This window comes from Chinchilla lanigera, unplaced genomic scaffold, assembly GCF_000276665.1.
Source record: "Chinchilla lanigera isolate Chin_1 unplaced genomic scaffold, ChiLan1.0 scaffold00016, whole genome shotgun sequence".
Lineage (NCBI taxonomy): Eukaryota > Metazoa > Chordata > Mammalia > Rodentia > Chinchillidae > Chinchilla > Chinchilla lanigera.
The window spans coordinates 27,112,738-27,134,607 of record NW_004955417.1 but is presented as its reverse complement, the minus strand read 5'-3'; the positions used below and the strand labels follow the sequence as shown (position 1 = coordinate 27,134,607).

General features: G+C 51.7%; 2 long non-coding RNA genes across 2 annotated transcripts; both read right to left on the bottom strand.

Moving 5' to 3' along the window:
• Positions 1-408: 408 nt before the first annotated feature.
• Positions 409-7,813, bottom strand: LOC106148188. Its single transcript, XR_001233400.1, has 3 exons — positions 7,475-7,813; positions 3,968-4,129; positions 409-854 (listed from the first exon to the last, which is right to left on the bottom strand). It is a non-coding gene; the product is annotated as an uncharacterized LOC106148188 (long non-coding RNA).
• Positions 7,814-12,000: 4,187 nt separating this feature from the next.
• LOC102018396 lies at positions 12,001-21,141 on the bottom strand. Its single transcript, XR_260504.2, has 3 exons — positions 20,884-21,141; positions 19,924-20,148; positions 12,001-12,260 (listed from the first exon to the last, which is right to left on the bottom strand). It is a non-coding gene; the product is annotated as an uncharacterized LOC102018396 (long non-coding RNA).
• Between the last annotated feature and the right edge of the window lie 729 nt (positions 21,142-21,870).

Below are 21,870 nucleotides of genomic sequence, written 5' to 3'. Positions count from 1 at the left end.
ACGCGTGGCCTGCGGAGGCCCCTTCTCGGTCAGGTCTCGGCGCCCTTCCTTCAGTTCTTGTCATCGTGGCCAATCACGCGGTGCTATTCAGGCCCGATATTAGGCTCCCTAGGGCACAGATCTCCTGCAGGATGTGACGTGAAAGGATTCACAAGGATTAGGATGGCCGCTGCAGAGTCGGGCGGGCGCCGGAGGAATGTCCAAAGGTGACGGCGAAGACTGGAGCTCCCGTGAAGAAACAGAAGTGTGTGGCACACGCCTGGTATCCCAGCACTTGGGAGGCTGAGGCAGGAGGATCACTGTGAGTTTGAGGCCAGCCTGGGCTACATAGTAAGATTGTCTCAAAAAAAAAAAAAAAAAGAAAAAAAGAAAAAAAGAAAAGGAATGAAGGGAAGGGAGGGAGGAAACTGAGGCTTCCTTCTTTCCCTTTTCTTCCATCCTGGCTCCCAGCCTGCTGGTCCGTGCTGCGGTATGGGGTGGGACCTCCCCTTCCGAGAGTCCCTGGCCCACACACAGCCGGGCTGTGGGCCGGGGTGGAGAAGGAGTGTGCGGGAGACAGCCGCCCAGGCACGAAGGTGTACGTGGCAGAGACTTGCAGAGTTCACCTCCAAAGTCAGTGCGGGCCCGGGAGAGGCGCGCGCTGGGCTGGCTGGGTGTGGGGGGCTGTCCCTGCTGCCCCAGGTCACCCTCTGGGGGGCTCTGCTAGGACACAGACAGCACCTATGTCTGAGGCATCGCAGCTTCCCAGAGCGGAGTCTGTGTCGGAAGTGTTGTTCTCAGGAAAAAGCTCGGCCCAGAGCCCCCCTGACCAATCACCGGGTCTTTAACCCTGAGGAAGGTCTTCAAATAGTTTCCTGGGAAGGAAGAAGAAGGCTCAGGTAACTTTTGTGTCCAGAAGCTGCAGCTTTTCCTAAAAGTACAATTTTTTGGGGGGCGGGTTTCGATACCAGGAATTGAACTCATGACCTTGCGCTTGCCAGGCAGGCACTGTGCCACTGAGCTAAACCCCCAGCCCCTTAAAAGTACAATTTTTGTTTGTTTGTTTGAGACAGGTTCTCACTATGGAGCCCAGGCTGGGCTCAGACTCACAGCAATCCTCCTGCCTCAGCCTTCTGAGTGCTGCGATGACAGGCATGCACCACTATGCCTGGCTAAAACTACAAATTTAAAATTTGGATTTTCCTCATCTCCTTCCTACCTAGCTTTATTTATTCCTCCTGACCTCAGACGCTGTTGGACCCCTGCCGCCTGTGCACTGTTGAGGATCATGATGGACGAGACAGGAAAAGGATTCAGACGCAGTACAGACGGGGACCAGCTCCACATGGCGAGGGCGTTCGTTATGGGTTGCACACACGTGCCAATGAAAATAGTATTTTTAAAATTTAAAATACAACTGAAAAGCCAGGAGTGGTGGAGACTGAGGCAGGGGGATGACAGTGGGTTCTAGGCCAGCCCAGACTACATCATGTGTTCAAGGCCAGTCCTGTCTCAAAAACAAAAACAAATATTTGCTGACCCTAACATAGAAAGATTAGTTAGGATCTAGTTCTAGGAAATTCCCAAAGGTCGAAGTATTTTGGAGTCCCAGTGAAGTCTCTGATCAAAACAGCCTGGATTTCCTGTTCCTTACTAATTTTGGTCAGAGTTCTAGAGGGGGAAGGACAGCTCCGGGTGGGATTTGGGGGAGCGCGGGTGGGCAGCAGGTGGCTGGTCCAGTTGCCCATGTTGCACACACTCCAGGGTGCTGTTTTTGAACAGCTGCTGCCTGCTTTCAGAGGGTCAGTCCCAAGGTTACCCAGGAGGACTCTGACAGTGCCTGCCCCGCACGTGGGTCCCACCTCCCATGTGGCTCTGTCACCTGGACATTGTGTCCCCAATGGGCTGAGTCCAAGAGCAGAGCGGCGTCTCGACCCTCGGCTCCTCCAGCCATGGCTGCTCCCAGCCGTGCCTGAATCCTGCACTCTCACTCCCTTCTCCGGCCCAGTACAACGCCTGGGTCCCCCCAGAGTGCACAGTGAGAGCCTGTCTCACACAAACGCACAAGAAGATAAAACGTGAGACTGCTGTTGCTATTTTATTTATTTATTTTTGGTAGTGGGAATCAAACTCCTGACCTGTGCTTGCCAGGCAGGCACGGTGCTGCTGGGCTGTACTCCTGGCCCAGACTGCTATTACTGTTGAAAGGGAAAAACTGTACCAGGAGTGTTGGTCCTTTTAAAAGCTTTGTTCTTTTGAAGCTGCCTAGCCCTGTAACTGCTTCATGGCTTTGTAATTACTTTCTTGACCCCTGTAACCACGAAAGCCTAACCGGACATGGAGGATGCCTGATTGTACCAAGCTGCATGATCATTAATCTAGCCTTGTAACCGATGATCATTAATGTAGCCCTTTAACTGATGATCTCACCCTGCTAGCTAATCAGAAGAACTACCAGGATATCCTGCCCCACCTTCATCACGTCTGCTTCTGCCTCGTATAAGAATGCTGGCTCACAGGCACTCGTGGCTTTTGTTGGCAGTTATTCCAGCCAGGCCCGCTGGTGTAAAGTAAGGCTGTCCACTACCTCCTGACTTCCTCAGGTGTTCTTCCTTTCCTGGACTCAGTTCTGCTGCAACACTAGGACTCTGATGCTGGGTAAAGTTTAACTTTTTGGTGTTTTTGAGACAGGGTTTTGCTATGTAGTCCAGACTGATCTCAAACATGCAGTGATCCTCCTGCCTCAGCCTCCTGACTGCTGGGATTACAGTGTGCACCACAACACCTGGCATAAGATGTTTTTATTTTTAGTTTTCCATGACATGGATGCATTGCAGTCTATTTAATCATTTGCCGGCTGAAGAATAATCTATTTTTAGTTTTTTATTTTATTTATTTATTTATTTATTTATTTGAGACAAGTTTTCACTATGCAGTTCAGACTGGCCTTAAACCCACTTTGTAGCCCAGACTGGCCTTGAACTCACAGCGATCCTCCTGCCTCAGCCTCCCAAGTGCTGGGATTACAGGTGTGCACCACCATGCCCAGCAAGATGTTTTTATTTATTTATGTTTGTCTTTTTGAGATAGGTTCTCACTATGCAGTTCAGGCTGGCCTTGAGCTCACTTTATAGCCCAGGCTGGTCTCAAACTTGAAATGATCCTCCTGCCTCAGCCTCTTGAGTGCTGGGATTACAGGCATGTGCTACCACATCTGGCAAGATGTTTCTATGGTGACTTTTTTTTTGTACCTGGAATTGAACTCAGGACCTTGTGCTTGCCAAACAGGTGCTTGTACCACTGCGCTATATCTCCGGCCCTAGGCAAGATGTTTCTAAAAAAGACAAAAAGCCATGAATCCTCTTTGGGGAACATGTAGTAGAACACTTGTAAAATACAATTGTTGGATAAAGTAGAAATTAATTCAGCCACTTTGGAAGTTGGTAGTGTTTGGTGAAGTTGAGTATGTTCCTATCCTGTATTCCAGCTGTTTTACTTCTGGATACTATAAGTAGCCGTAGCAGTGCAAGCTGAGTGGTTTGCAGCTGGTAACGGTGGAAAATGATATGCAGCGACAGTTGCCTAAAACACAGCCTTTAGCTCCGTGACCTGCTGCGTCCAGGGACCAGGTCCCCAGCAAGCGCAGGAGGGACGCGCCCGTGCCCACGAGAAGGCGAGCGTGCTGGTGTGGCTGTGACCCACTTGCACCCTATGGCCAGGACAGAGTGCGGGAGGTGATGTGAGATTTTCATCTTTGCGATCAGGTCCCAGCTACACAAGCACTACAGAGCAATCGGATTTCAAGAGAAACACCTCAGAGGGCCGGGTGTGGTGGTGCACATCTGTCATCCCTGCACAAGGGGGGCGGAGCTAGAGGGTTGCTGTGAGTTTGGGGCCAGACTGGTGGACACAGCAAGGCCCTAGGGACCACCTAGACTACCGAGGGAGCCCCAAGCAAACAAGCAAAGAGAGAAACATCTCAGAGTACCTGAGGGGTAACTGCGCCAGCTCCTTCCTGGTGGGACTGATTCTCTGGAAGGAAGTCGCAGGGAGCAGTGACGGCATAGCAAGGCAGAAACGCTGCTGGGCCTTGACTGGATCAGGCGGCTCTGCCTCAGGGGAGGGCCGGCAGGAATCTCTGGAGAAACGACTGATTCGAGAAAGTCTGCCTTGGAGTGGGGCTGGATATGAAAGGCCGGGCAGGCCCAGCCGGGGCTTCCACACACAAACGTCCCTGTACGTGCACGTCCCTCTAGCTTGCTGTCTCCAACCCCCCACAGATCTGATTTTTCAAGGATTTTACTTTGCATTGTTCGGTTTCATTTTGTTCGTTTTTGTTTTGTTTGAGACAGGGTCTTATTGTGGAGTTCAGGCTGGCCTTGAACTCCTATGATCTTCCTGTCCCAGCCTCTGCAGTGGTTTGGTTTTTGAGCCGGTCTTGTTACATCCCCCAGGCTGGCTTTGAACTCATGGTCTTCCTGCCTCAGCCTCCCGAGTGCTGGGATTACAGGCGTGCGTCACCATACCCAGCTTCATTTTTTAATATATAAAGAAACTCTTACAAATTAGTAAAAGGAGCTGGGCGTGGTGGTGCACCCCTGTAATACCAGCACTCGGGAGGCTGAGGCAGGAGGATCGCTGCAAATTCGAGTCCAGCCTGGGCTACAAAGTGAGCTCAAGGCCAACCTGAACTGCATAGTGAGACCCTGTCTCAAAAAGACAAACAACAACAACAGCAAAAAACAAATTAGTAAGAAGAAACTCTACCCAACTAGGAACCTGAATAAGCAATCCACAGAAAAGCACAAATAGCTTTCAAAAATGGAACATGCTTAAACTAGGCAATTGTTAAGGGGGAAAAACAGGTTGTATAGGAAATGTAATGTGAGCCCCAACCCGGGTCAGCTACACAAGATACTTATGTAATGGTGAAGCCCAAATATCACTGCTTTCTGAGCTACATGGACTTGGAATTACCCCAGTGCCCAGGGGATAGATAAGCAGATGGGTTCCAGAGCTTTGCTAAGCACTTGGGTTATTCATGCATGGGCCTATATATATATACAGTTTGTTTGTTTGTCTGTTTTCTTTTATGGAGACAGGCTCTCACTATGCAGCCCAGGCTGCCCTCCAACTTGGTCAGTGCTCTTGCTTCAGCCTCCCAAGCATGCACCAAATTTAGCTGGGCGTGCAGTTACTTGCTAACACTGGCTGCCCTAGGGCTGGAGTCAAGAGTGCCTCTGCTGGCCTAGCACTAGAAGTGAATCTGGAGCATTTGGAAACCAGGGAGGAAAGCTCTGGTTGGCAGAGCTGTCATTGGCCTCCTCGGGGCACCAGGGTCATAGGACTGGGCCGCTCACTGAGGATGTTCTACTCGAGTTGCCCTAGGGCTGTCCTTGTGTGGGGATTGAACCCATGGCCTTCACACTGAGCTACAGCCCCAATCTTTTTTATTTTATTTTATTTTTTATTTTGAGACAGGGTCTCACTAAGTCACTAAGTTGCCCAGGCTGGCCTCCAAGTTGGGATCCTCCTGCCTCAGCCTTCCAGATTGCTGGGATTACAGGCCTGTGCCACCACACTGGGCTACATTCCTTCTTCTGCGGCTGCCCTTGGCACCTGGCTTCTGCGGTCTACCTGGTGTTGGGGTCACTCCGCCCCTTCGGTGGAGAATGGATCCAGTGGGATCTACAGAAAGCCAAGCCCCAACCACTCAATCATGGATGCTCCGGCAGCTTTGCCTTTCCGGTGGTGCGTCCTCCTGAACTCCAGGAGCACCCGCCACTCTCTGCAGAGCTCTCCTTATGTTTCTTTGAGACAGGGTCTCAGTATATGTCCAGACTGGCCTTGAACTCATGGAGATCCTCCTGCCTCAGCCTGCTGCATGCTGGGGTGACAGGCGTGAGCCACCAGGCCAACTGAAGAGTCTCTGGGAACCTTCCTGGTGGGGTCTAAAATGAGGGCTAAATGCCCCTGGTCCATCGCTGGGAAGCCCCGCACGGTGACTCTCTAGCTTCAGCTCTGGGAACCCTCAGCCTTCTTTCTCTCTTACAGACTGGAGGAGGCAGAGGCAGGAAGAACCTCTCATGGCATCGCATCTGCACATCCTGCCAGCATCTGGAATTGCTTTAGAGCGTGGGTTCTCCTGAGACTTTTTTTTTTTTTTTTCCGGTACTGGGGATTGAACTCATGACCTTGTGCTTGCTGGGCAGGTGCTGTGCTGCTGAGCTAAATCCCCAGCCCCAAGTTCAAGTTCTAGCACTGCAGATTCCCTCCCGGCTTTCCCCTGGAATTCGACAGTTTCACCTGTTACATACAAGTCCTGACCCAGTTTGAGTTAATTTTCTGCAGGAAGTGGAATACTTAGGTCGAGGCTCATTTTTACTTCCTGTGATGTTTAATCGCCGTTGGTCAGCAGTCTTATTTTGTATGAAATCCCTCCTGTGTCCGAGTCAGAACCTGCCGGCCCGGGGGAGTGGCTCCACACAGCCCGCTGCTGTGGCTGAGTGCTGTCCTGCATTCTTCCCGCTTCCCGCTTCAAAATTACCATAGCTATTTTTGTAATTTCCTCATTTATATTTGTTTTTTTGAGACAGGGTCTCACTCTGTAGTCCAGGTTGGCCTACCTCTTACTACGTAGTCCATGCTAGCCTCAAACTCAAGATCCTCCTGCCTCAGCCTCCCAAGTGTCAGGATGACAGGTGCGTGCCACCATGCTACCTAATTCTGCTAAGGACTTCTGTGTCGTGTTCATGGGGAACACAGACCGGGTTTTTTTCCCTTCTTGCTCAGCTATGGTTTCATGCTATCTGTTATATGAACACGCCCCAGCGGCCTTTGCGAATCGGCCTCTGGGCTGTTCATTTCTGGGCCGCAGGGCGTGGTTGCCTTCTAGTACCAAGCCGAGATGCCTGCGCTGGCGACCGTCCCAATGCTGGCCCAGCGAGGGCGGGTTCTGTCGTGCAGCACTCCTGCCCCGAGTGTCCTGTCGGCCCCAAGCGGCAGTGTGGCCCCGGGAGCACGCACTGCCTATCAGGCCCTGGGGGCGTCTGTTGGGATTCTTTTCTTTTCCCGGCTTCTTGGGCATCTTTGGGTTGTCGGCTTGTTCTGCTCTAAGCCCAAGGAATAGGAAGCAAAGAGAAAACCTGAGAACTTCTTCTGCGCTGTCGCTTGGCCCCAGTGTCTCTAGTGTGTCTGTCTCCTCCTCTCTGCCTCTGGTTTCTTGTGTTGTTATTGTTGTTTGTTTGTTTGGGTACTGAGGATTAAACACAGAGCTACATCTCTAAACTTCATTTTTTGAGACAGCATCTCCCTAAGCGTCATAGGCTGCCCTCAAACTTGGAAGTCCTCCTGCCTCAGCCTCTCGAGTAGCTGGTATTACAGCGTCCAGCACTGTGCCTGGCAGCTTTTGTGTTTCTGTTTGCAGGGCTAGGCGGGGGGCTACTGGCCCTGCCCCGCCGCGCTTGACTCTAGACAGCATCCTGGGTCCTCTTACCTGGCAGGGCTCCGGCCGAGGGTGTCTGACCTGTTTCCCAGAGTGCAGCGTCCAGGTGGCCCCTCACTGGGGGTGGTGCTCGTGGGAGCTGCACCAGGTGGGCGCCCAGGTAACCTCGGGGGCTGGGCAGCTCTGGAAACTCGGCTCAGCCGATGACCAACTACGACCAACTACTCAGCACGAGGGGCGGCAGCCGGGGCCCAGGGCCCGGGCGGAGAAAGAGCCGTGCAGTGGGCCATGGTCTGCGCAAAGCGAGTCACGCACAGACCTGGGGTCTGACGTCTCAGCCGACCCGAGTCCACTCGTCCTTGTCTCTGGCAGTGAGGCTCGTCTTCCTGTGGAATTTTTATATGGATGAGAAATTTTCTTTTCTTCTGGGACAGGATCTGGCTAGTAGCCCAGGCTGGCCTTGAACTCACGGTGGTCCTCCTGCCTCAGCCTCCTGAGTGCTGGGAACATAGGCCAGTGGCCAGCACCACCATACCTGGCTCCCTCTGCTGAAATTGTACTTCCTACTCTTTTTAGGGTATGGGACATGTATCATCATCTTTGAATTTGATGGCATTTTAATCGTCATATATCATCCTCCACTTTGGAGGGAGCCACTGCTGAAGGCGGCACGGGGTCGCGTCTCGAGGCCAAGCCCCCCACGGACCCCCGAGACATCCCCAGGTGCCGGGCCTGGCTCCACCCCCAACGGCACGTCCAGCCGCTCCCCCGTCCAGCCCGCGCACTCGTCCTCCACCAGGGCTTTGCTAGTCCGGGTGAGACCGAGCCCGAGGGACGAAGGACACAGGGTGCTAGACGGTGCCGAGGCTCTGGCACACCCAGACCCGGGGGCGCCTCGGAACCGGCCGCGCAGGTCCTCAGGGACCCATGCTCCTTGCCGCTTCTCGTCCACCCTCCACCTGCCGCTTCGTGACCTACCCTGGCTCATCCCTTTCTCTCTGCGACGCTGCCCAGGCCGTGAGCGCCCCTCCCCCGCCCCGCCGGGCTGTCCCGCAGCCCGCTGCGAAGGATGCTGGGAAAGCTGGTGCGGGCCCCAGGAGGCTCTGAGCTCTGTAAGGCCTAGCTGAGTTAGGTCTGTTGTAGGGAAAGGGGCTGGGCAGAGGGGTCACGTGGGGCCCTGGGGTGCAGCCCCAGCACTGAGAGAGACAGAGACAGAGAGAGACAGAGAGAGAGAGAAGAGGAGGAGGAGGAGGAGGAGAAAAGGGAAGGGAAGGGAAGGGAAAGGAAGAAAAAAAGTCATATTGGGTGGCACACACTGGTGATACCAGCACTAAGGAGGCTGAGGCAGGAGGACTGCTCCAAGTTTTGAGGACAGCCTGGGCTACATAGTGTTCCAGGCCAGCCTAGACCACATAGCAAGGCCCTGTTTCAAAAAACCAAAATTTATGTATTACAAATTATATAATTATATTTATAATAAAGTCTGGGTCGGCTGTAAGCACACAATGTAGTAACCCACCTAAAAACAACAAAATGAAAAGGTGCCACAGCTTTTAGTGTTTTGTTATTTGTTTAGGATTTCTTTTTAAAAGACAGGGTTGCTGGGTGTGGTGGCGCACGCCTGTCATCCCAGCACTCGGGAGGCTGAGGCAGAAGGATTGCTGTGAGTTCAAGGCCAGCCTAAACTGCATAGTGAGACCCTGTCTCAAAAAAAAAAAAGTGGTATTTACACGCAGTGGAGCACTGCTCTGCCATGAAGAAGGGTAAACGAGTCATCTGTAGGAAAATGGGTGCATCTTGAGACCGTGTTAAGTGCAGTACGTCAGACAAAGGCTTAAACACTGCACGGCTTCTCCTATGAGAAACCCAACACATAAATAAAAGGCAAAATAGAATATGGGTAATAGGAAGCAGGGAGAGAGATCTTTTGCAAATGGGAAGGGGGTCAAGAGACGGAGGGAAGTGGGAGGAGAACGGGTAAAAATGAAGAATTAAGATACAGTATGCACCGGCCTGGCACGGTGCTGCCACCTGTAATCCCAGCTCTTGGGAATCTGAAGAATTTCCGTGCGTTTAAGACCAGCTGGAACTACAGGCAAGACTCTGTCTCGAAAAACCAAGACAACAACAACAAAGCCTCCCCACACAGAAGAACAGGAGAAAAAGATGCCATGCATGCCTTCCCCAGATGGGAAGGGGACTACGAGCTGGAGCGGGGGAGAGAGGGAGGGGAGAAAAAGGAATTAAGATGTGTTACGTGCACGGAACAAGTCCCCTGAGCAATGCGATCACTGTGCACTTCAAGCATGAACAAATAAAATATAAATACTGAAGCCAGGCGTGGTGGTGCACACCTGTCGTCCCAGCACTCAGGAGGCTGAGGCAGGAGGGTTGCTGTGAGTTTGAGATTGACCTGGGCTACACAAAACAGGGAGAAAAAAAAGGAATAAAAATGTGTTAGTGGTTTTGGGGGAGCTGGAGTCCCCTTCTACAGGTGATTTCTAGGTTCTTTCTGTCCTGAGCGAAGAAATGGTTAAGACCAGTGCAAACGGTAGCAAAATTTTATTAAAGGTGGGCAAAGACACAGGCTCTGCGGCACGAGGTTGGCCAAGTAACCCTAGGAAAAGAAGAGCACCTTTCAGCGTGAGGGTAGCCACCATGCAAGAGCACATGGTGGCAAAAATGGTGTGCATGTCCTTTTTGTGTCACCCATGCCTCAAGATCATTTGGGTCTCCAGCATCCTACGGAAAACCTGCTTGAGTTCCCTCAAGAAGTGGGAGTGCAGGGCCTTGGGAACTGCTCCGCACCTGCGTCCTGGGGTTCTGTAACTAGCAGGTCTCCCTATTTCCCCAGCCAGCTTTGCCACGCCCGAATCTCCTGCCTCATAAGGCTCAGTGGTAGAGCTCCTTCCGACATGACTAAGGCTGTGGGTCCAGCCCCAGCATGTGACCCTCTCTCTCTCACACACACACATGAAAAACATAGCTATGTTTTCATTTTCCTCACAAACAGAACGTGATTAGTACTGTGTAATTTACATGGCTTTTCTTGGAGGGGTTCCTGGGGGTTTGACCATGGCAATGTACATGCTCTACCCTGGAGCAGCTGGGGTATAAATTATTCCCCCACGCACGGTGCGTGAGCCAGTCCCATGCCTCCCCCATCTCCACCCCATCCTGTTCATTCATGCTGACTTTGGAACAGGACTGGAGACTGGAGGTGGGATTCTATCAGCCAAAAGCCAGGTGTGGTGGTGCACATCTGTAATCCCCGCACTCAGGAGGCTGAGGCAGGATTGCTGCAAGTTAGAGGCCAGCCCAGGCTATCTCGTGAGTTCAAGACCAGCCTGAACTACGTGGTAAGACCTTGTCTCAAACAAACAAACAAACAAACAAACAAACAAACAAACAGGGTCTTCCATCAGGGAGTAAGGACGGTGCCCCAGAGCAGTCTGCTGAGTCAGACTCCACAGGGATTTTGCACGAACATCTGTCAGGGACAGCTGCAGAGCAGGGCCAGGCAGGGCCAGGCAGGGCCGTGGCTCAGGAGTGCACAGACCCTTTGTGGACACTGCACAAATAGACCCTGAGTGGTGCCTGGGCTCCTTAAGGGTAGAGATCATATCACTTACACCATGGTCCAAGCATCCTTCTTGGGGTTGTTTGGTCTTTTTGAGATGGTCTTGCTATGCAGTTCAGGCTGGCCTTGCGCTCACTTTTTTTTTTTTTTTTTGTCTTTTTGAGACAGGGTCTTTTTTGTGTGTGTGTGGTACTGGGGATTGAACTCACGACCTTGTGCTTGCCAAGCAGGTGCTTATGCCACTGAGCTATATCCCCAGCCCCGAGACAGGGTCTTGATATGCAGCTCAGGCTGGCTTTGAGCTCACTTTGTAGCCCAGGCTGGTCTCGAACTCACAATGATCCTCCTGCCTCAGCCTCCCGAGTGCTGGGATTACAGGCGTGCCATCACGCCCCACCCAGCTCTTTTTTTTTTTTCTTGGTCTTGTTTGGTTTTTCAAGACAGGGTCTCACTATGTAGTTCAGACTGTCCTTGACCTCACTATGTAGTCTAAGCTGTCCTTGAACTCTCAGGGATCCTCATGCCTCAGCCTCCCTGCTGGGATCACAAGGTACACCACCACACCCAGCTTTTCAAACTTTCTTCATTACTGTGGGACACGATCCCAGCATTCCCATTATGAATTCAGATTCATGTGTTTCTTCCAGAAACTGAACAAACCTGGTCTTTACTGTACTGTGTGTGTGCACGCATGCTGAGGATGAATGCAGGGCCTCATGCCTGCCAGCCAAGTGTTACACGCCTGAGCTGCACCCTCAGCCCTATGTATCATTTTTGTTGTTTTTTTGAGACAGGGTCTAACTATGCAGTTCAGGCTGGCCTGGACAGAGATCCTCCTGCCTCGGCCTCCTGAGTGCTGGGTCTACAGGTGTGCACCACCATGCCTGGCTATTTGAGCTTTTAAGGACGATTTCATTAGACAAAAACATACACAGGGCTGGGGATATAGCTTAGCGGCACAAGCACCTGCCCGGCAAGCGCAAGGACCTGAGTTCAATTCCCGGTACCCAACAAAACAAACTCCCCCGCCAAAAAAAAACAAAACAAAAAAAAAAAAACCACAAATTCACAGATCCCCTCGAGGTCATTCCCTGGAAGCAGCTCTTTGCAGAAAAGTGTTCCTGTGACAGAGCCGCACTTATTCCACCTCCTGACGCGCGGGAGCCAGGCCGTTTCGTCGTGTTGGGTGGCACCTCCCAGCCGTGCTGCAGGGACCAGGACTCCCAGGAGGGCGGCATGTCCTCACTGGGCAAAGAGCTGGAATGGAAAAACCAAGAAGAGTAAAGTAAGAGTTTTGAGAGGTAGGGGAAAATGCCTTTGACATTTTTCATCCCCAACTCAGAAAAGTTTTCTAGGGTGTAGATATGCGGCCTGCCCACGGCGGGCTCCAGTGACGTCGCAGGCTCCTAAGAGGTGCCGTTTATGGGCTGCCGAGGGTCGTGCCAGTTTGCCACGTGCTGCTGGGAGAGCTTTCTCGCCGGCTCCTTCTCTGATTGTTGGTGAAAACTGATCTTCAGCGACTTCGGAATCTCTCTGGGAAGATGTATGCGCTCTCTTCCGTCTCTCAGCTGCACTTGAGCGTTAGTGTGGAGATATTTTGCTAAAACAACTTTTATTGGTATACTGTCGATATGCGTAACGATCACCTTCGTCAGAGAACTTGCACCTGTACACGCGGTATCGTTACTCCTCTCCCACGCCCTCCCCTCCCTTCAGCCCCTCCCCCACTTACAAAAGCTTTGTTTCCGTTTTGTCCTTGTGTATATTTTCGTGTTCCTTCTTTCCTTTCCCCTTCCCCCTTCCTAGTTCCCCTTCTCACTTGAACATTTTCTACCTGTTTCCCAATATCTAATACACACTTTGATCCTCATTTACACTTTCGGCTTCTCACACCAGAGAAACAATGGTATTTACACGTGTGTCCGATTTCTTTCGCTTAAGAGTATGGTCTCAAGGTGCATCCATTTAGATAGATGTGGGGATTTTGGGCAGCGTGAAAGCTGTGTTTTGACTGTTTGTTAAAAGTGCTGGGTGTGGTGGCACGTGGCTGTAACCTCACACCTGGGTGGTTCAGGCAGGATCGCCGTGAGGTAGGGGCCAGCCTTACCTACATAGCCAGAACCTGTCTCAATGCCCCTCACCCCGAAAAGGAAAAAAGAAATCATAAAACGCACTAATGGACTAACCCCGGCTCATCAGAAGCCAGAGTGCCGCTGCACACCTGTAGCCCCAGAGCTCTGGGACGCTGAGGCAGGAGGGTCACAAATTCAAACCCAGCTTGGGCAAAGTAGTGAGACCTGGCAGCAAAATGTAAAAAAAAAGTTTAAAAGGCCAGGGATGGAGCTCAGTGAGGAGGCCCTGAGTTCAATCCCCAAGCACCACGAAAATAAATAAAACTCATCAGAAGCAAAGGCCCAGAAAGAGCTCTGCTTTATCAGTCAAGCAAATGATCACTAAAAAATATAAAAGTTAATTCTCTGATATTATATTTTTGGAGGTTACTGAAGTTGCTGACAATTAAGGGCACGGCAACAATTTCAGTTTCAGAGTTGTCTTGTGACGCTACATAATCTGAAGCAGGATGTGGTTAGGTGACCATTTTTCACTAAGAAAATAGGCGCAGGAAGACCTAGCGAGCAGATTTAGAATCAATGCAAATCACTTGTAACTTTATGATTATGGGCTATTTATCCACATTAAAGATAGAAATGTATGCTCTGCAGCCCTGGTGCCTAGATGGATGGGGACACAAGGCCGAGGAGGGGAGTTTGTGACCACGTAGAGGTCACAAAGAGAGTCTTAAGTAAGACTCTCTTGTCATAAATATTTAGTTTCCTTTTTGTCTTTTTGAGACAGGGTCTCCTACGCAGTTCAGGCTGGCCTTGAACTCCAATGATCCTCCTGCCTCAGCCTCCTGAGCACTGGGGTTACAGGCATGCACCACCACGCCCAGTTGAATTTCTGAGGAATTATTTTGGGCAATACTCCAGGACAGGAAATGCAGATTAGACTGGGGGGCAGGGGCAGCGCACAGAGTGAAATGCCAGGAGCCAGGCTTGAGGCAGCGAGGCCTGGCCCAGGCTGAGCAGTACAAACAGTTGGGTAGGACGGTGGAGAGGAAACTCCAGCCCAGAGCAGCTGTTGGGATTTGGGGATGTGGGTGGAGGCGCTTTCTAAAAAAACTTTTAAGTGATTGTAAGTTTTGAGATTTTGTTAAGGCTGGGTGTGGTGGCACAAGCCTGTAATCCCAGCCCTCAGGAGGCTGAGGCAGGAGGATCTTTGTGAGTATAAGTTCAAGACCAGCCTGGGCTACAAAGGGAGCTCAAGTGCAGCCTGAACTGCATAGCGAGACCCTGTTTCAAAAAGACACACACACACACACACACACAAAATTGTTAAACTTTTATTAGTGTGTTTGCTGTACACGTGATTCTATTCATCATGATACATGTAATTATATCTGTGACTTTTATGCACATTGCAGGACAGGCAACACATCTGCATTCTTTTCCACCCCTTCCCCTCTCCTTTGCCCTCCTCCCTCCATCTCTTGGTCCCCTTCCCATTTGCAAAAATCTATCTCCTCCCCACTTCCTATCTTTTTTTTTTTTTGTACCAGGAATCAAACCCATGATCTCACACTTGCAAGGTCTATCTTTTATTTTGTTCTTCAAGGTTTCTCATGTAAGAGAAATCACGTGATATATAAGCTCATGTGTCTGATTTATTGCACTTAACATTATGGTCTCTCAAGGTGCATCTGTTTTCCTACAAATGCAGGGTGTGGTGGTGCATGCCTGTGATCACTGCACTCAGGAAGCTGAGACAGAAGGATCACTTTGAGTTTGAGGCCAGCCTGGGCCACAAAAAAGAATTCAAGACCAGCCTGAACTATATAGTGGAATCCTGGCTCAAAAAGACAAAAAAACCAAACAAAAAAACCCCAAACGACTCAAGTTTATCCTTCTTTTTTAAGTTTATTCTTCTTAATGGCAGACGGTACTCCACTGTGAGTACTACATTTTCTTTATCCATTCATTGGTCGATGGACATATAGGCTGCTTCCAAGATTTTGAGACTTTTTTTAAATTCAGTGAACATTTCACTGTGTAGCGCCAGGTAATGGTGTAAAACCCCACGGCTGTACCTCAGGGAAGCAGGCACAACCATCTTTGTGGATCAATGAGGAAACAGAGGTTTACAGAGGTGAAGAGTCTGCTGGCGGCCACTTCCGTGGGTAGCAAAATATCTGATTAAAAATAAACAAGCCAAGTGACACATGGGCCACAGTGACCTAGCAGAGAGCTATTGCTTATTTGTAATTGCATGAGGAATGTCACCTTTTCTTCTTTTTTTTTGAGACAGGGTCTCACTTTGTAGTTCTGGCTGGCCTTGAATTCACTATGTAGCCCTGGTTGGCCCTGACCTTAAAGCTATCCTCCTGCCTCAGCCTCCCAAGTGCTGGGACGACGGGCGTGCACTATCATGCTGGACTGCGCTTAATTGCTTACCTTTCCTCACTGTGTACTACAGGAGAATAAAGAGAACCAGGATGAGAAGTGTGCGGGCTTTCCCTCCCTCTTCTTACTGAGATCACGACCCCCACTTCCCCACACGGGGGATGAGGACTTCTGTCCTTCTCATTTGCTTCCCTTGCGGGGGTCATGTGCACCCCCACGTCCAAAGGTGACATCCTGATGGCGACTTCCTGCGCTCGGGGTCACACTGTGCCTTTGTCTCTTCTCCAGTCCATTGCAACAGCCCGCTGCGGTGGCGCCAGCGACATGAGCGTGTCTGTCCTCATGAGCTGTCATTTCTCTGCAGTACGATGTGAGGCCCATTTCTGGCCACACCAGGGCAGGCCGGTCCGCCCATACTGCTGTTCCTGAGCTCCGCACAGCAGTGTGGAGCCAAGACACAGGTTCCTGAGAGTCCCATTCACACCGACCAGTCAGTCAAGAAATGAGCACTGGAGCCCGGTGCGGTGGTGCATGCCCCAGCTCCCAGCTCTCCGGAGGCTGAGGCAGGAGGGGCACTCCCGAGTTCAGGGCCAGCCTGCACTGCACAGCAAGACCATTTCAAAAAACAAAACAAGACTGAAGAGAGGGGGCTGAGCGACTTCTTAGTGTACACAGGTGACTGCAAGATACGGCCGGCAGCTGCACCTATCATTTCCACAGAGCCCAGGCGGTCCGGTGCCTGGGTGGACACGACCGGTCAGCAGGTGGAGCCCTTGCTGGCTAGACATAGGCTGACCCCTGGTGGTGTAGTGCAGGCCTACAATCCCAGCACTCAGGAGGCTGAGGCAGAAGGAAGGAGTTCAGCCCAATTACTGAACAGGACCTTGTCTCAAACAACCAGAACGGGAGGAGGGGAAGCAGTAGCAGCGGCAGCAGCTGAGAGCGGCCGGGGAGGTCGCTCAACCCAGACCTGAACTAGTTCTTGCTTGGGGTGCTTCCCAGCCGCCTTCCCAGCCCCACCCAGGGAGCTAAGTGCTCCAGGTCACATCCTTCCTTCTTCCCCCAGGAGAAGGCCCCTTTGGGGCAGTTTGTGTGGGGATTTCATTTTTCTTTTTTTTTGTCTTTTTGAGACAGGGTCTCGCTAGGCAGTTCAGGCTGGCCTTGAGCTCACTTTGTAACCCAGGCTGGTCTTGAACTTGCAACGGTTCTCCTGCCTCAGCCTCCCGAGTGCTGGGATTATGGTGTGCGTGCCACTACACCCAGCTTCATTATCTTTATAACTCGAGAGTTTTTACTGACTCTTTAACCAAGATGTAGGCTCGCTGGAGGCGGTGACGCACCCCTGTGGTCTTAGCGCCCGGGCGGCTGAGGTGGGAGGGTGGCTGCGAGTGTGAAGTTGGGGTAGACTACACAGCGAACCCCCATCGCAAAACATCAGAAACAAAACTCACTGTAAGCAAGCCGTGGGCCGTGCAGAGCAGGGAGGGCCCTGCGCAGCGCTCTCCTGACCAGGGCAGCCCCACCGGCTCCTCCCTGGGCCTGGGCTGCAGAGGTGCTGCCCCCACAAACACACCTCTGCCTCACTGTGTCCCATCACAGCCACCCAGAGCCACCTTTCCTTGTGACCCTCGGAGGGGAACTCAGCCTTTCCAGCTCCTACTTCTATTTCAGCACTACGTGGAATTGTTGCTTCTGCAGACCAGACAGGGTCATACTACTGCGGGCTCAACTTCCTCCTTCTCCCCTTCTTCCTCCTTCTCTGAGACAGGGTCTCTATATGTAGTCCATTTTGGCCTTAACCCAGCTGTAGCCCAGGCTGGCCTCTAACTCACAGCAATCCTCCTGCCTTGGCCTCCAGGACAGCTGGGATTCCCGGTCTGTGCCACCACACCCTTTTCTATTGACTTGGCACTCAGTCTTGCTTTGTACTACTTTGCGTTGATAGAGCCCCCTGCCACCCCTGTGAGCCGGGTGAGCAGGACCCGTTTCTCCTCTGCACCCTGCTTCCAGCACGTTTGCTGTGCAGGGCAGTTATTCAGTGTTGTCCACCGAATAACTGAATGTGTTCTCTGGGGCTGGGCATTAAATCCGACCTGTGTGCAGTGGGGCGAGTGTCTCCTTGCTTCCTCACTCTGCAAGCCAAGCTGTGGGGTTCGTAGGTCTCTGCTGCCCCAGAGCCTTTTGCAGAGTGTGTTCCGATACCCGTTCCAGGCCAGCTGAGCCCCGGCATTGCCACAGTGAGGAGGACCCCGAGCGGCGTGCCCAGTGTCACCACCGAGATGGCGCACACGACTTGGGACGACCAGACCCCAAGACAGAGGTGGGAGAGGACAGGAAAGGGTCAAGACCTGATGCGATCACATACTGGAAACACGCACTAATGAGAAGGGGCCAAGGACACGGCTGGATCCACACGCCCTGGGTTTGAAACCCCGGGACAGAACAGAAAAACACACACAAGGAAAGTGCACAGCCACACCACTTATTAAAAGTGAGGGACATCCTAAGAGTCACAGCCAGGTAAAGAGGTAAGACATGGCTGGGCATGGCTGAGGGGAGGCTGAGGCAGGAGCCTAACAAGGACAGTTTCACTTGTCAGGTTTTGAGTCTCATATAAATGAAAATTACCCTTTCTGGCTTTTTTTGTTTATTTGAGACAGGACCTCACCACATAGCCAGGGTGGCCTCAGACTTGTCATCCTCCTGCCTCAGCCTCCTGAGTGCTCATTCTGCATTCTTTTACTCAATATTATTATTGAGACAGGCTCTTTTGCTATGTAGTGCAGGCTAGCCTTGAACTCACTATGTAGCCCAAGATGGGCCTGAACTCACAGTGATCCCGCTGCCTCAGCTTCCCGAGTGCTGGGATTAAAGCTGTGCACCACCATGCCCGGCTCATTTTTCTTTTAAAAAAATGCCCTAATTATATTTTCATTCTTGAAACCCTTCTGTTGTCATTTTTTGTTTCAAATATACAAATTATAGTTGTATTTGAAACTCTTGGGGCTCCTCTGGCTGTGCGAGTACGATCTGCTCCCAAGAGGGGAAGGTTTGAAGTGTCAGGGTTTAGCACCCTAGGGAAGTCCCTAATCCTGAGAGACGAGCAGGGATAAACACCCAGCTTCTGGCCCCAGCTGGCGCACGGGGAAGCTTCCCGAGTGGTCTCTAGAGGGCTGGGGCTGAGCTCCAGCTGCCCAAGAGGGTAGAACACTCATCCGACACGTTCTCTTGGGTTTTCTCCCTTGCCTGCATTTATTTCTCCATTCCCAAGGGGTGCTTCCTGCCATCTCGATCTCTTTCTTTTTCTTCTCTTGTTTGCAGACAGGGTCTCCCTCTGTAGCCCAGGCTGGCTATGAACCCACAGCAATCCATTTTCTAAACAAAGTACTCACAACCACAGCTTTGTCTCGAGGTCCGCCTTTGGGGAAAACAGGCCTGGTGTACGGCATGGCCTGCTTTAGGGATGCAGCCCTTCGGGGCTCTACACAAAGGAGGGGTTCACAGGGGCTTCCTGCTGCACCAGGGAGTCCTGGACACTGACTTCCGTTCTCCTAGTACCAAGGCCCGTGAGAGGGACTGCTCAGAGGCCCGTGAGAGGGACTGCTCAGCCTTGGGCTTCTCAGCGTGTCTTTGCAGCACTGGTGCCTGGCCCCGGGGCACAGGATCACACAGCACAGGGCTTTGCTCCCCGGTCTTATCCAGCCCGTGGGTGCCTCCTGGTGAGTCGGTGTCATTTCTTTAGTTTTCTTGGGGCTTTGAGCAAATGGAGAAATGTTTATCCAATCCTTCTAATTATCCTCAAAGGGAGAATTTCTCTACATTACAAAGGAAGCCCTTCAGTTTTCTTTTTAAATACATACATACATGTTTAACACGTATATATCTACATATGTATATATGTGTATATGTATCTACTTTTTTTGGGTGGTACTGGGGATTGAGCCCAAGGTGTATGCACTGAACTATATCCTCACCCCTTCTGAGAGAGGTTCTTGCTACCACAACACACCACATTACCCAGGGTAGGCTTAAATTTGCAATCCTCCTGTCTCAACTTCCTAGAGCGCTAGGCATACAGGAGTGTGCCACAAAGCCCAGCTTATATATGTATTTATGCATATGCACTTAATCTATATATGTAAATTTGAATTTTTTCCTAGTGCTGAGGATCAAACCCAATGCCTTGGGTATGCTATACAAGTCCTCTACCACTGAACTAACCCCTTGTATATTTTTTGTCAACAGACTAATTCTTGCTGTGTACCCCACACTGGCCCCAAACACTTTGGGGTCAAAGTGAGGATGGCAGTAGCGGCCTCCTGCTAAGTGGTCCTCCTGCCTCAGCTTCCAAAGTAGCTGGGACTACAGACAGGTGCCACCACCCCGCTGGCTCTAAGCTTCGTTTCCTAGGGTAGCACCAACTTGACTTTTCCAAGAGTGTCTGCCTGAAACCTCGTTACCTCCATCTCCTGGCTCGACTTCTTCCGTGAGGTCAGGCGTGGTCTGCTCAGGAGCAAGTCTACAAGGAAATCTCTAGCTACTCCGTCTGCTGAGGGACCCTTCACAAATCTGGTCTGGTCTTCTCCTCCTTTAGCTTGATAGCACTCCTTGCATTTATCATATTTTTACTATTGGTTCTGAAAAGTCCATTCCTTCCGAATTATCAACTGCAGATGGCAGATGCACTACAGAGGAAAGAACAGGGCAATGTCAAACGACCTGGGTTTTAGTCTCAGCTGCAGCATCTACCTAAGGAGTCTAAGCCCCAGCGTCTCTATCTCCACAATGGGAATAATAGCACCTACCCCCTAGTGTGAGCTGAGTATTATTATTATTGTGGGTTTTTGGAGACAGTCTTGCTATGTAGCCCAGGCTGGCCTAGAACTGTGATTCTCCTGCCTCAGCCTCTGCGTACCACCATGCCTGGCCTGAGTACTGCAAGACATAGGCGTATAAAGTAGAAAACTGTGAACACTTGACCTTTAAAACTTCCGTTTGCTGAGCTTCCTATGTAAATGAACTGTTCTAAGTGCTTGACGTGTTATCTTTTTGCTTTACAGTACTTTGCTGACATACCTTACTTTAGACCTCCTGCAGATCCATTAGTATGGAATACTTAACAAACAAACGAAAAAAACGTTACCACCGCAAACAGCAGGACCCCTGGACTCTAGCACAAGTAAATGGTGGCCGTGCAGTCACTTTTTAGTCTGCTCGAAACCGGGGCCACGCTGGAACGGGCAACCTATGGAAGTGTTCCTTTATCTGTCTCGTGGGGAACCTCGTCTTGACTTATCAATAATTTTTCACGAACTTTGCTCGCAAGAACTTGATAAGCAGAAGTGTGTGGAATCAGCACAGGAAAAACACTTTCCCTTCCCTAAGACCCTTCACTCCAGCCCGATTTATGGCACACCTACCTGGACTAGGGAGAAGCTCAGGTTTCCAGTCCTGGCTTGGAGAGAGGACTCGATTTTTTCAAGGGGGCAGAAAGACCTCTTAAGAAGGATGCTGTGCACTGGTCCCCCAGAAAATAGCCACGCCGAAGGCTCCATTTAATACTCTGTCCCTCCGCTCCCGTCATCAATTTGAGAACCTCTGCATAGCCGGGCGTGGTGGTGCACGCCTATAATCCCAGCACTTGGGAGGCTGAGGCAGGAGGATCGCTTCGAGTTCGAGGCCAGCCTGGGCTACAGAGTGAGCTCAAGGGCAGCCTGAACTGCATATTGAGACCCTGTCTCAAAAAGGCCAAAAAAAAAAAAAAAAAGAAAAAAAAAAAGAAAAAGAAAAAGAAAAAAAGAATCCCTGAAGAACAGGAAAAGAATTTTTTATTTAGGAACTGTAAAAAAATCACAAGTCGCTTCAGCGAGGAAATTAGTGGAAATTTCCACACTTGGTCCTCACGAGGTCTGCTCCGTGCACCTTGCGGGGCCCGGTGCTCGGCACGCCGTGCGGCCAGAGGGTCGCTGCGGTCACCTCCGCCCGCGGTGTCGCACGGCGAGGCCCTTACGTAACGCCGGCACGGCCGAGCCTTCCTGGTGCCGCAGCTGACGACGCTTTCCCCTGAAACGCAGCCGCGGAGGAAGGCCGGGTACAACGAGCCCCGCGGGCACGCCCCGCGCCGGGCAGCCCCGGGGACAGCCTGGGGGACATCCGGGCGGAAAAGCCACCCGGGGACCGCGCCACCCCGCGCCCGCCATCCCTGGCGTCCCCGCGACGCGAGCGCGAGCCAGCGGCTGCCCTCGCCCCGCCTGCGCGAACACGTGCTCCCTGGAACACCCGCTCGCCGCGCCCGCCCACCGCGAGGCGGAGCTCGGGCGCGTCACACCAATCGGCGCGCGCCTTACAGCTCTGTGGCGCGCCGGCGCCGGGCCGACCAATCGCGAGTGCCGCACCGCCCGTTCCTC